Raw genomic sequence first — 11831 nt, 5'->3', positions numbered from 1 at the left:
AGAAAAATTCAATCTTCACGACAATATGAATACATTCATCATGAAACAAACAATTCATATAAAATAAAATAAAAACAAAAGGAAACAACCCAATGAAAGCCATTATTACATTGATATCTTGAAAAACTATCTCTTGTGATTAGGTCTCATAGAGTAGAATGTAACCCAATCGTCTAGATGCATACCACTCAAATCTTAATCTTTCAATCATCTCGAAGTGGGTTGATAGCTCAAGTATCACCAAATTGTGGAACCATATCTTGTAAAACTCTCAAGCATGGTTAAATTTTTTAAGATAATGATGAAGAAAGAACATTTAAAGAAAGAAGAAAAAGAAGTATGGAATGAATGCGCAATAGAAGTGGTGGAGTTCATAGAAAGAGATAGCAATTGAATGGTGATTTTAGGTGATTTGAAACGGAATGATTAAGCTTTTGGACTCACCTCTTTAAATAGATGAAACACACCATGCTGGGATAAATAAATTCTAAAAAATGGAGATAAATATAAGTTGTTGGGGGTGAAAATGAGTTTCAAAATATAACAAGTGTATTGAAAATTTTAAAATAAATAGAGATGCCCAAAAAATATTATGTTTATAGACCAGTAATCATTTTTGCTGCCATTGATGTAATGATTTTCCAAGAAATTTCATTTAATTTAAAATAAATTCACATCCTTATTACGTGTTAATTATTTGCATAATTAATTTATATATATATATATATACATAATATTTGAATTAGTTGCTCAAAGATTAGATTGATCGTAAACAATTTGCAATAATTGACGAAATAAATTAAATTAAAATGAAATAAATCCTGTTCATAGTAAACAATTTGAATTAGTTGACTAAGAAATATATTTAAGTTTAAATTTTTTTTTTCTCCTCTATAAAATCTATGCATATATAATTTGAATTAGTTGCCCAAAGATTAAATATTTTAAATTATGTATACATTTTTAGATAGAAGAAAATAAATTAAACGTAAATATATTAAGTTAAATATAGCATAAAATGGTCATAATCAGCAAATTAAGGAAAAATTGAGGAGATATAATAATTCAAAGTTGACTATGAAGCAAAGTAATTTATACCCAAAACAAAATTATGGTTATTAACTAATAGTCAAAATAAAATGGATTCATGCATTTAATTTCCTCACAAATTTATCCCATGATTATAATTTCTATATATCAAAGAATCATATCACGGAATTGATTCATTGCATCCACACATATTAAATGAGTACATTATATTTTCAAATAATGAATAATAATTTATTATTAAAAATTATTCAACCTGCAAACTTGTGTCAGCACTGAAGAAAAACATGGAGCTGGCATGGTTTCTCAATACGCTAGCATGTATGCTTAGGAGTCCTGATTTTATATATATATATATATATATATACTTTTTTTTTAATTTATAAGATTGTAATTTGAAAATATAATTTCTTTCTCATGATCTCAAAATCTCAAATATAATTTCTTAATTAATTTATAATTTATAATTTTAATTTTAAAAATATTAAATATATCTATATAAATAATATCTATTCATATACAAAATTGTTGCATTGAAAGTTAACAAAAAAAAAATACTTTCCTTCATTCTTGATATTTTCCAAATGCTGCCATTTCATGAATAATTTTGAATTGGTATAATAATTTTGTGAATAATAATTTAAATAATTTTCTTGCAAATTAAATCATATAAATAGATAAATTAAAATTTAATTAAATAATAATTTTTTACCAATGTTATTATAATTTTGTGAATTAATAAAATAGTTACATTAAATTCTATATATGTTGTATTTTTATATTTCATTATTTATTTTAAAAAATAAATAAAACTATCTCACTCCCACATTGGTCATGCCATATGTCCTTGATACTTTTATATATCCTTTATCATTTATTTCAAAAATAAATAAAATTACTTAGCTCCCACGTATCTCTCCATTATCTCTTCAATTATTTTTAAAAATATTTTTTAAAAAAATAATAACAACTATTTCTAAAACTAATCAAAATCACTTCCCCTTATCTTTTATTTCTCTCTCCTTTATTTTTACTGATCTATAATCTTCTCTCCCACTATCCCCCTCATTATCATAACTTTCACATTAACATTAATTTTAAAAATATTTTCTTAAAAAATAATAATCATGATATTTTTGAAACTGTTAGAATATTAGATTGGGAGGCGCAACAAAAGATTAAAAAATTTAAAATCCCAATCGCACTTGCATATCGATGGAACTCGTTTGAATCAAGATGGATAAAAGAATTACCTTTTAGGCATCGAACTTTTCACGTGTCTTCTTCAAACTCATTCAAGTGACTCAGACCTTAGAAGCTAACAATATAGATCAGCTCCCTCTATCGATATCCACATGAACATTTTTTAACTTGAACAACATGCTAGAGCTTGAAATGTTCGTCCGTTTTCTTAAATGTTGAATTTCTTTTTTTCTCTAAGGTATTTTCGTGGCTCTCACTGTATTTTGCCATCAGGACTCTTTCTAACTCTCTTGAAGCACGTCCCTTTCTCTATAATATATATATATATATATATTTGAGTTTTTGTCTTTCTTTTGAATTTTTAAAAATAACCATAATTATTTCAAAAATTATATCTTGAGCTAACAAAAAATTAATTAAATTTATCTCATAAATTTAATATATAATATCATATCTAATTCAAATTTATCTCATAAATTTAAATTATAGAACTAATATGATATCTTCTTATATTATATTAGTTATTAAATTTAATTTGTCATACAAATTTAAATTTAAACTAACATAATAATATGATATAATGTGATATGATATATATATATATATATATCGAATATATATTATATATATACACGAATATATATAAGAAATTTATATATATATATATATATATATCGAACACACACACACATATTATGTTTCAAATTTTAAATTTTATACACACACATATATAGACAAATATTTATCAGATAAATATTCAAATGTGTATGTATATATATATATATATATAATTCATTCACCCTAAATAAAGAATTATATTCATTGAATTTAGACACATTTCAAATTTAATAAATTTAGACATTATAACTTGAATTGAGTTGTTCTTGTGTACGACCCTATAGGCCTATATAAACTTGGCAATAAGTTAATAATGCTATTAGCCCATAAATTACAAGTGGCAAGACATTGCAACTACCCAATCCATGTAAGGATCGATAATCCAATGTACCTTATGATATAACCGTATCACATTCCTTTTATCACATGATATTTTGGTTAAATATGAGACATGAAATTGTCATTCTCCTTTGCCATTACTTTCTTGATCTCTAAGTGGACTGACTTCAATAATGGAAAAAAACCTTTCCATTATAGTAAAGCCATATATTTTCTCAGTCTTACTCATCAAAGGGCCTAGTAATATCTCTCAATTAATGTGAGGGATAAAAATTCATCTCGACTACTTATATTCCTCTGAATGAATATCACTATACTTAATCACAGCCTTTATGATCACTCGGTTAAAGGTGACTTTTGACTATATCAAAGCTCAGTAGTCATCATGTAGGAATCCATGATGATCTCAGGTCAAAGCACTTAGTGACACAGTTGCATAGGAGATAAGTTTATGACTTATACCATGTAGCTTTTTTATAGTGGGTCGGTCTAGCATTTTGTATGCTTTCAAATGCCTATGACTTTGACTTATATCTTTATAATTAATCAAAGTCATACTAGTCTTATTTCATCTATGATCTCTCATAGATGACTGATTAAGGACATTTAGGACAATCATTATAAATTATCCAAGGATATAATTATCATAGTGAACATACAATTAATATAATAATAAAAGAGAAATTCATTAAATAATGATGTTTATAGTACAATGATTAACCCTAGGGTATAATTTCTAACAAGAAACCACTTCCTATTATTAAGTCTTATCTTTTATTTCTCTCTCTCATTATATTAATTCTTTTCTTTTATCCCTATTATTCTCTCTCAGAATCTCTCCCATTATCATAATTATTAATTCTCTCTCTCTCTCTCTCTCTCTCATTATATCCCACTCCCACACACACGATTTTCTTATTATATTTTAAAATCATTCTATTTTATTTTTTATTTTCATATGGATGCAATTAAAAATTAGGCCATACATGAATGGCTAAGTGTAACTTGCCTCAACCGATGATCTAAGTGGAGACTAACAATTTCGGATCATATTATGATTTTTCATGCTCCATGATGATAGCGCCACAAGGTTTGTCTTTTGTTTTCCTCATTGGAGTCTTCCCAGTGCTCATCTAATAAAACATTCAAAGGCCAAATTGTCAATTTTCGTCTATTCTCTACTTGTCTTGTTCCCATTATTTCTTTGTGAAGTGATCTCTACTTGTGACTATTAATAAATGGGACCATCTTATCTTTTTATGCTTGATGTTAGTGAGATGAATTGGTATGTGATTCCTAGATCTCATTTAGATTTATCAATTACCATGGTTAGTAGACTTGCATTAAGATGCCATAAGTGTTTGAAATATCTATCACGTCGAATTTGGAAATTCTAACTTGAAGTCCAATTGCTTTCTATAAATTAATACAATCATCTTTCTAATACTACCTAAGTATAAGCTACAATTACATACAAGTATGCATTATTAATTTAGGCATTAAAGTTTATGAGCACTATCCTCTTGGATGAAAAATAGTTTACTTGTATTGAATATTTCTTGTCCTACTGCCATGGATGTTGTTGCATTAATGTCAGACCATATTTCCATGTAATCATTTTTAAAGAAGCATGTAAATATTTTTTTCCACCATAATTGATATGTTTAATTTTTGTATAAAAGATCTCTTGTATTCTTGATAACCTCATTTTTATCATTACTACTTAATTATGTGTATTTTTTGTTTTGGGTGAAGACTCTTATGTGTATTTTTCATTTCATGTTATCGTTCATTTTTTACTAGATCAATTGCTTTTTTCTCTGTCATTATAGGTCTTTAGGGTAACAAACTTTTTGCTTAGTCACCTCAACTTGCTTCAATTTCGAATTTCCTCTTGCTCAAAGGTTTCTACTTTACTTGGTAATTACCCCGTGCCCACCTCTTCTTTAAATGATATCAACTTAAGGCCAGCCTATTACACATTTTGCATTTTATGTTGGGGTAGCTTTATTTTTTAAAAACAGCTATATTCATCTTAAATTTGACGAGAGCATTGGAAGTAGCTTAATTATGCAGCGCTCACAAATTTGATTTACCTCAAATTAATATTGCCTTATAATATGGAATGCTTTTTGTTCATAATGATGTTTATTTTTCTTGCTTTTGTCTTTGCTTACTCATTTCTTTTTTGGGGAGTCATGTTCTCTGCCAATTTTTTAAAATAATGGGTTAGTTTAGGCATCATTGTAACTATGTAGCAAAAACACTTTCTACTAATCATAAACAGAGAGTTTCGAATTCATAGTTCACATATGTGTGATGAAAAATTGTGTCTTGTAGAGTTATACTTTGTTGAACGCAATAATTTGTAGTTGCTATATAAACAGTGTCATATATGATTACAAGTAAGAACATTTAATTTGACACTCTACAAGCCATGTGAAAATATATATCCTCTTAATAACATGTTTTGCACAATCACGTGCGTATTTATTTATAAATTTATACACAATCACTTCATGGTTTCAATCATATATATTTTTAATTCAAAAGAATTCATATATTCAATGTTAATTAAGTATCATTATTTACTTAAATTATTTATTTTTATTTTTATTTTTGCAAATTTTATATATGATTTTACATATTCAGTGCAAGGAAGTGGTATATCATTCCTTTTTTAGTATAACTTGTAGTTTTTAATTTTCTTCTTCCTATTTATTTTTTGGATTACATGTTTTTATAACTTCACTTTGCAAAAGTTTAATTTTTCTTTGAATACAAATGTTCTAAATATTAGGAGTTCACTCTTTATTATCGTCGTCGTGGTCATATACTCATACATCATTTTCAAATATATGGGCCATATTAGTTCTTTTAGGAGGGTTTTTAATTTAAATTTTCTAAATGTTGTGAGATGTACTTGCATTTATATTATCTATAGTTATACATATTTTTAATTCAAAAGAATTCATATATTGAATGTTAATTAAGTATCATTATTTACTTAAATTATTTATTTTTTTTACAATTTTTATATGATTTTACATATTTAGTTCAAGGAAGTGGTATATCATTCCTTTTTAGTATAACTTGTAGTTTGTAATTTTCTTATTCCTATTTATTTTTTGGATTACGTGTTTTTGTGACTTCACTTTGCAAAAATTTAATTTTTCTTTGAATACAGATGTTCCAAATGTTAGGAGTTCACTCATCATCATCATCATCATCATCATCATCATCATCATATATTCATACGTCATTTTCAAATATGTGAGCCATGTTAGTTCTTTTAGGAGGGTTCTTAATTTAAATGTTCTAAATGTTGTGAGATGTACCTATTATCTATAGTCATTTTAAAAATTATTTTAAACATTAATAAATTTAATTTAAAAATTATTTTCATTTAATTATATTTTAAATTTGTATTAAGTATCATTATTTATTTAAATTATATTTTTTTACGTGGGTCACGAATTAGTTAAGATCAAATAGGGAGAAGACAATATATTTTACTTTCAATTATAAATACTTTAAAATTATTTTTAAATTTGTATAATTTTTTATTTTTATCTTTTATATGGGGATTAAATCTAGTTTCAAATCTATATATATATAATAGAAGAATAACAAGCACATCTCTATGAATGACAAGTGTCATTTTTTTTAAATAGTACAATTTCAAAAAGCCATGTAAGATTTTATTTACAAAATTATTTTTAATTCATGAATATAATTTATTTTTATTCCTTTATTTCAGTAACTTCTTAACCCATGATCTAATAACTTCCTAACCCAATGATTCCTCTTTCAGATATGGTCAGTTATTCAGTATTATATCATTCTAATAGCAAATTAATATAAATAAACAAATAAAAACTGAATTATAAACGTATGACTTAATAAAATAATTACATTAAATTCTTTATATGTTATTAATTAATATAATTCTCATTTATAATTTAATTAAATATATGATTTATGAATTGAGTAATTAACAGATAATTTCCTAATCCCACGATTCCTCTTTCTGTGAAAAAATACTGCCCAATTTAGTAATATTTCAAATACCTTGATTCTATAAAGCCACGTAGGATTCTGCTTCCAAAATTAATTTTAATCTGTGAACATAATTTTATTCCATTAATCCTTCATTCCAACAATATCCTACTCTGATGGTTATTTAAACTTTGGTTCGTAATATTCTAATCAATTCCTAACTCCACAATTCCTGTAGGATTTGGTTTAATTTAATTTTTAATTCTTATTTCATATATATGACTACATCTTATAATTTAATATAAAATTCTCTTTTAATTAATTCAAATTAACTTGAATTGATTCTATACTTTAGATTAGATTTAAATGTTAGTTGGTAATATCCCAATAAATTCGTTACTCCACAATTCAAGTTAGATTTTTTTTTAATTTTTAATTTTCATATATAAGTGGATTTTATAATCAACTAATGTCGGGATCATGGTGCTAATTAATACAAATCACTTTGAGTTATTGATTCTAAATTTTAGATTTTGATTTATATGTGACTGGTTGAATTCCAATAGCTTCCTAGACTCCACGATTGATGTTTGATTCAATTTGGGAGTTTTTCAAATTCAAGCATATTATTGCTATTTATAAAAAAATTATTAATGTAATTTTATCTATAAAATTATCAATTTGGGAGCCAACTATAATTGATTAAATTAATGTATTTTATTAAAAATAATATAATATCATGATCCCCATGTTGCTTGATTTAATATATACCATACCCTCCTAATAATAGTGATCCCTATATTTTTGGAATTTAATTTAAGAAAGAATTTCCTAATATAAATTCCTTCTAACGACTAAGATTTGGTGTGTATTTAAATTTTAAAAAATTTTATAAAAAATTATACCCATGTCATTTTAATATTTTTTTAGAGATAGTGCAATTATTATATCAACTTTATCTTATATAATTAATTAATTAACTGTTAATAAATGCTTTTTTCTATACATGTATTTACATTTCACAAGATTGGGTAGTTACATATTTATTTGACTATATAAATTTTAAAATTTTTCCATTTTTGAGTCAATTATATATCTATTAAATGTGGTGCCTAATAATGATTAATCTTATTAAATATGGTTTTATGTACATCATTTATTTCTAATTGCATAATTTCTTAACAAATATTTTTGACTATATAATGATATTATTTCTCATCATCAATCAGCTATACATTTAAATAAAGTGAATTTCCCATGTTCCATTATCTCCCCTCTCTCATATAGTTGTAAACGTGGGTGTTTATGTGATCGTGTGGGTTGTTGGAGATAAAGATAGCAAGTCTCATATATAAAAACTGAGTGAGTGCACTAATGATTGCAAGAACTTATTATTCTTCAATACTCACCGTGAATCCATCATTTTCTGACATTGATGAGTTATTCAAGAAAGCTGCCTTGCTCGCCATTGAATACTCCAAAGCATCTCCTATATGGTGGTGTCCTCCTCCAGAATTTGTCGGCACTACCACTGTGAAGAGGTGCTTGAACTAGAGTCAAAGATAGTTTGACTTCTCATCTCTTATAACATCTGATGGAGTGAAGAGTGAGGCAGTAGAAGCAAATGATGAACTTGACAATATTGGTGGTCTTATAGCATCTGATGGAGTGAAGAGTGAGGCAGTAGAAGCAAATGATGAACTTGACAATATTACTGGACTTGTAGCATCTGATGGAATCAAGAGCGAGGTGGTAGAAGCAAGTGATGAATCTGCTGATAGTAGTAGTCCTACAACATGTGTTCCATTTAGGCGCTCTAAGAGAACCAAGAGTATGCCATTTTGGATGATGGACTATTATGTATATATGTGATGTATGTTTAAAATTTAATTTTAATTATGTTTTATTTGCAAATTATGTTTAGTAGGCTATCGAACATCTTGTAAGCGAACTCTTTGTGTGTGTGTGGTTATATATTTCTATATATTAATTTGGTTGATTTTGCTAGGTGTGTGAATGTCTATGCTAATATGCACTACAAATATATAATTTATGAGATATTTATTCTGTGAAATTAAAGCTTTTATTTTGTGCGTGCACATATCATGACAGTTAATGGAGACATTGAGGGGATGTGGGTCGCACATTGAGACTTCATGGGTTAAGGAAGTTAACCTGATGTGGCACTTAAAAGCAGTAGAAAAAAAGTTCAAGTTATGAGGTAAATGTGCATTGAAAAATAAAAATCATGGAGAATATGGTTATATAAATATAATAAATATATGTGTAAATAAAATAAAGAGATATATAATAACAGATATATTCATCTCAACAAACATGAAATTTAATTAAACAACATATTTTTTATTGGCAAAATTTAAACAAAATATATTTATTATAAATTAGTAATTTTAAATTATAGTCAAATTAGCTGCCACGTTTTTTGATATTTTGCATTATTTTTAAAAATTTTATTAAATCATCATGGGCACCTTAGTAACCACCTTCGGAGATAATATGGCCATGTTGTGAGTTGGCTATTAGCCACACAAGCGCTTCTTCCTTCGTCTTCTTCTCCTTCTCTGGTATTTGTTCATTATAACCTTTTAACCACCATTTCGCCTTCCTTTATTCATTACTGTAGCATTAAGTTTGTATTTTCAACATGAATAAATGTGGTGGTGGTAAAAAAAAAAAACATGAATAATGTGAAATTTAAACTTCATGTACCAACACTTTTTTTTTTGAAAAAAAAAAATCATTTGGCTGGTTTTGATAATCATTTTCATCATTGTGTTGTTGCTACGTGTGAACTAGAATTCTACATGTTCAATGAATCAAAGAATTGCCTATAGTAACAAGCATCTAAGCTATTATATTAGATAATTGGAGGTATACATCATTTAGCTTCTTTAATTTTGTATAATACTTTATATGAATAACCTCTTCAATCCTATTAAATTGTAGCTTATGGAATTTTTTCTTGAGAAAGATTATTATGCTATATATGTTATCACAGTTAAAATGGGTAAAAGGAAATAGACGAATGCATCTCTTGATTCTGCTTGCAACAAAGGTTAGTTTTCTATTTTAACCTTTTTCATAGATGGACATATATAAATATAATTTGTGAATTAATTGTGAAATATATTTTTAAATTTTGAGATCACAGGAGAGAAGTTATATTTTCAAATTACCGTCTTATAAATTGAGAAAAAATAAATTGATTCACAAAATTGTGTTCTATTAATTCACACGATTATAATAACATTGGTATAAAAAAATAACTAATAATTTAATTCAATTTTAATTTGACTATTGATATGATTTAATTTTCAAGAAAATGATCTAAATTATTCACAAAATTATTATATCAATTCAAAATTACTCGCGAAACGACAATATTCAAAAAGTTATATTTGAGATCAATATCAAGGATAAAGAAGGAAAGCGGTTTTTGGTAATTTTAAAAATAATAATTTTATATAGGAATAGGTATTATTTATATAGATATATAAAATATTTTTAAAATTAAAATTTTAAATTGTTCATTAATTGAGAAATTATTTCAAATTAGAATCTTTTAATTTGAAAAAAATTATTTATTGGCATTCACTTGTCTTTTCCACTTTTTTTTGGGAAGTAAATAATTCTAAAGATAATGAAGATGTAATTAAAAATATTACCTAAAATTAAATTGTAAAACGCTTTTAATTTGCCAGATATTCTCTTCAGTCTAATGTCATATAAACGTGTCATACTTCACTATTGTTTTCTTTCTTCCTATGTTCAAGAATATCACATATTTTATATCCCAACACTGCAGGCCACTACTTTTTTATCTTTTACAAATAAAGTATCTTTTCATAAATTTTAAATTGATATTGTTATATATGTTTTTGAACAATCCCGTTTTTTTAGGCAATGCTCCTTTTGGAATTTTGGTTTTTGTAACAAATTTCACCTTAATTTTTCAATTAGATCATTGAATATTCACTCGACAATTTTATCTTTAAATAGTGAAAAAAGAAAAACAATGAGACTAAAATATTAATTTATCATTTGTTTTAATTTTAATGTTTGAATTTTTGAATTTAATTGCTGGGTATGACTAACTTTTCCATTTTAATCTTTCTTTACCTCAAAAAAATATCACATCATCTAAAATTGCGAGACAACAATAGGTTTCTATCTTAAAAGAAAAGAAAGCAAACAACGAGGACATTTATTGCTAGGAATGGCATAACAAGTGAGGCCTTTGGCTTAAAACTTCCTGTCAAATCCTTTTGTATTATATCCTTGCTCCGTCATATGCTTTCAACTAATTTATTTGAAATGTGAATATCTTGCACATTTGTATTTATACTTCTTCCTCTTCATCTTCTTTGATGTAAGATTCAGTGCAACCAATCAACAAGGAAAAACCTCCAACGAGCATTTGTAGCCACTCCCATAAAGTTCCCTTATACAATGTCACTAATGGTAGGTTTCTTATAATAAGATGTTATTTATAATTAACCTCGAAACTGTAGAAAATTCACATTGCATAACATTTCATGCTCCAATAATGTGAAAATTTGTAAAGAATTAAAATGTGCATTGTACTTTATTTGACTTTTGATGGT

The sequence above is a fragment of the Prosopis cineraria genome, unplaced genomic scaffold (assembly GCF_029017545.1).
Source record: "Prosopis cineraria cultivar Desert tree isolate PC_DT_omini unplaced genomic scaffold, ASM2901754v1 PC6, whole genome shotgun sequence".
Classification (NCBI taxonomy): Eukaryota; Viridiplantae; Streptophyta; class Magnoliopsida; order Fabales; family Fabaceae; genus Prosopis; species Prosopis cineraria.
Note: the sequence above shows the minus strand (reverse complement) of the source record.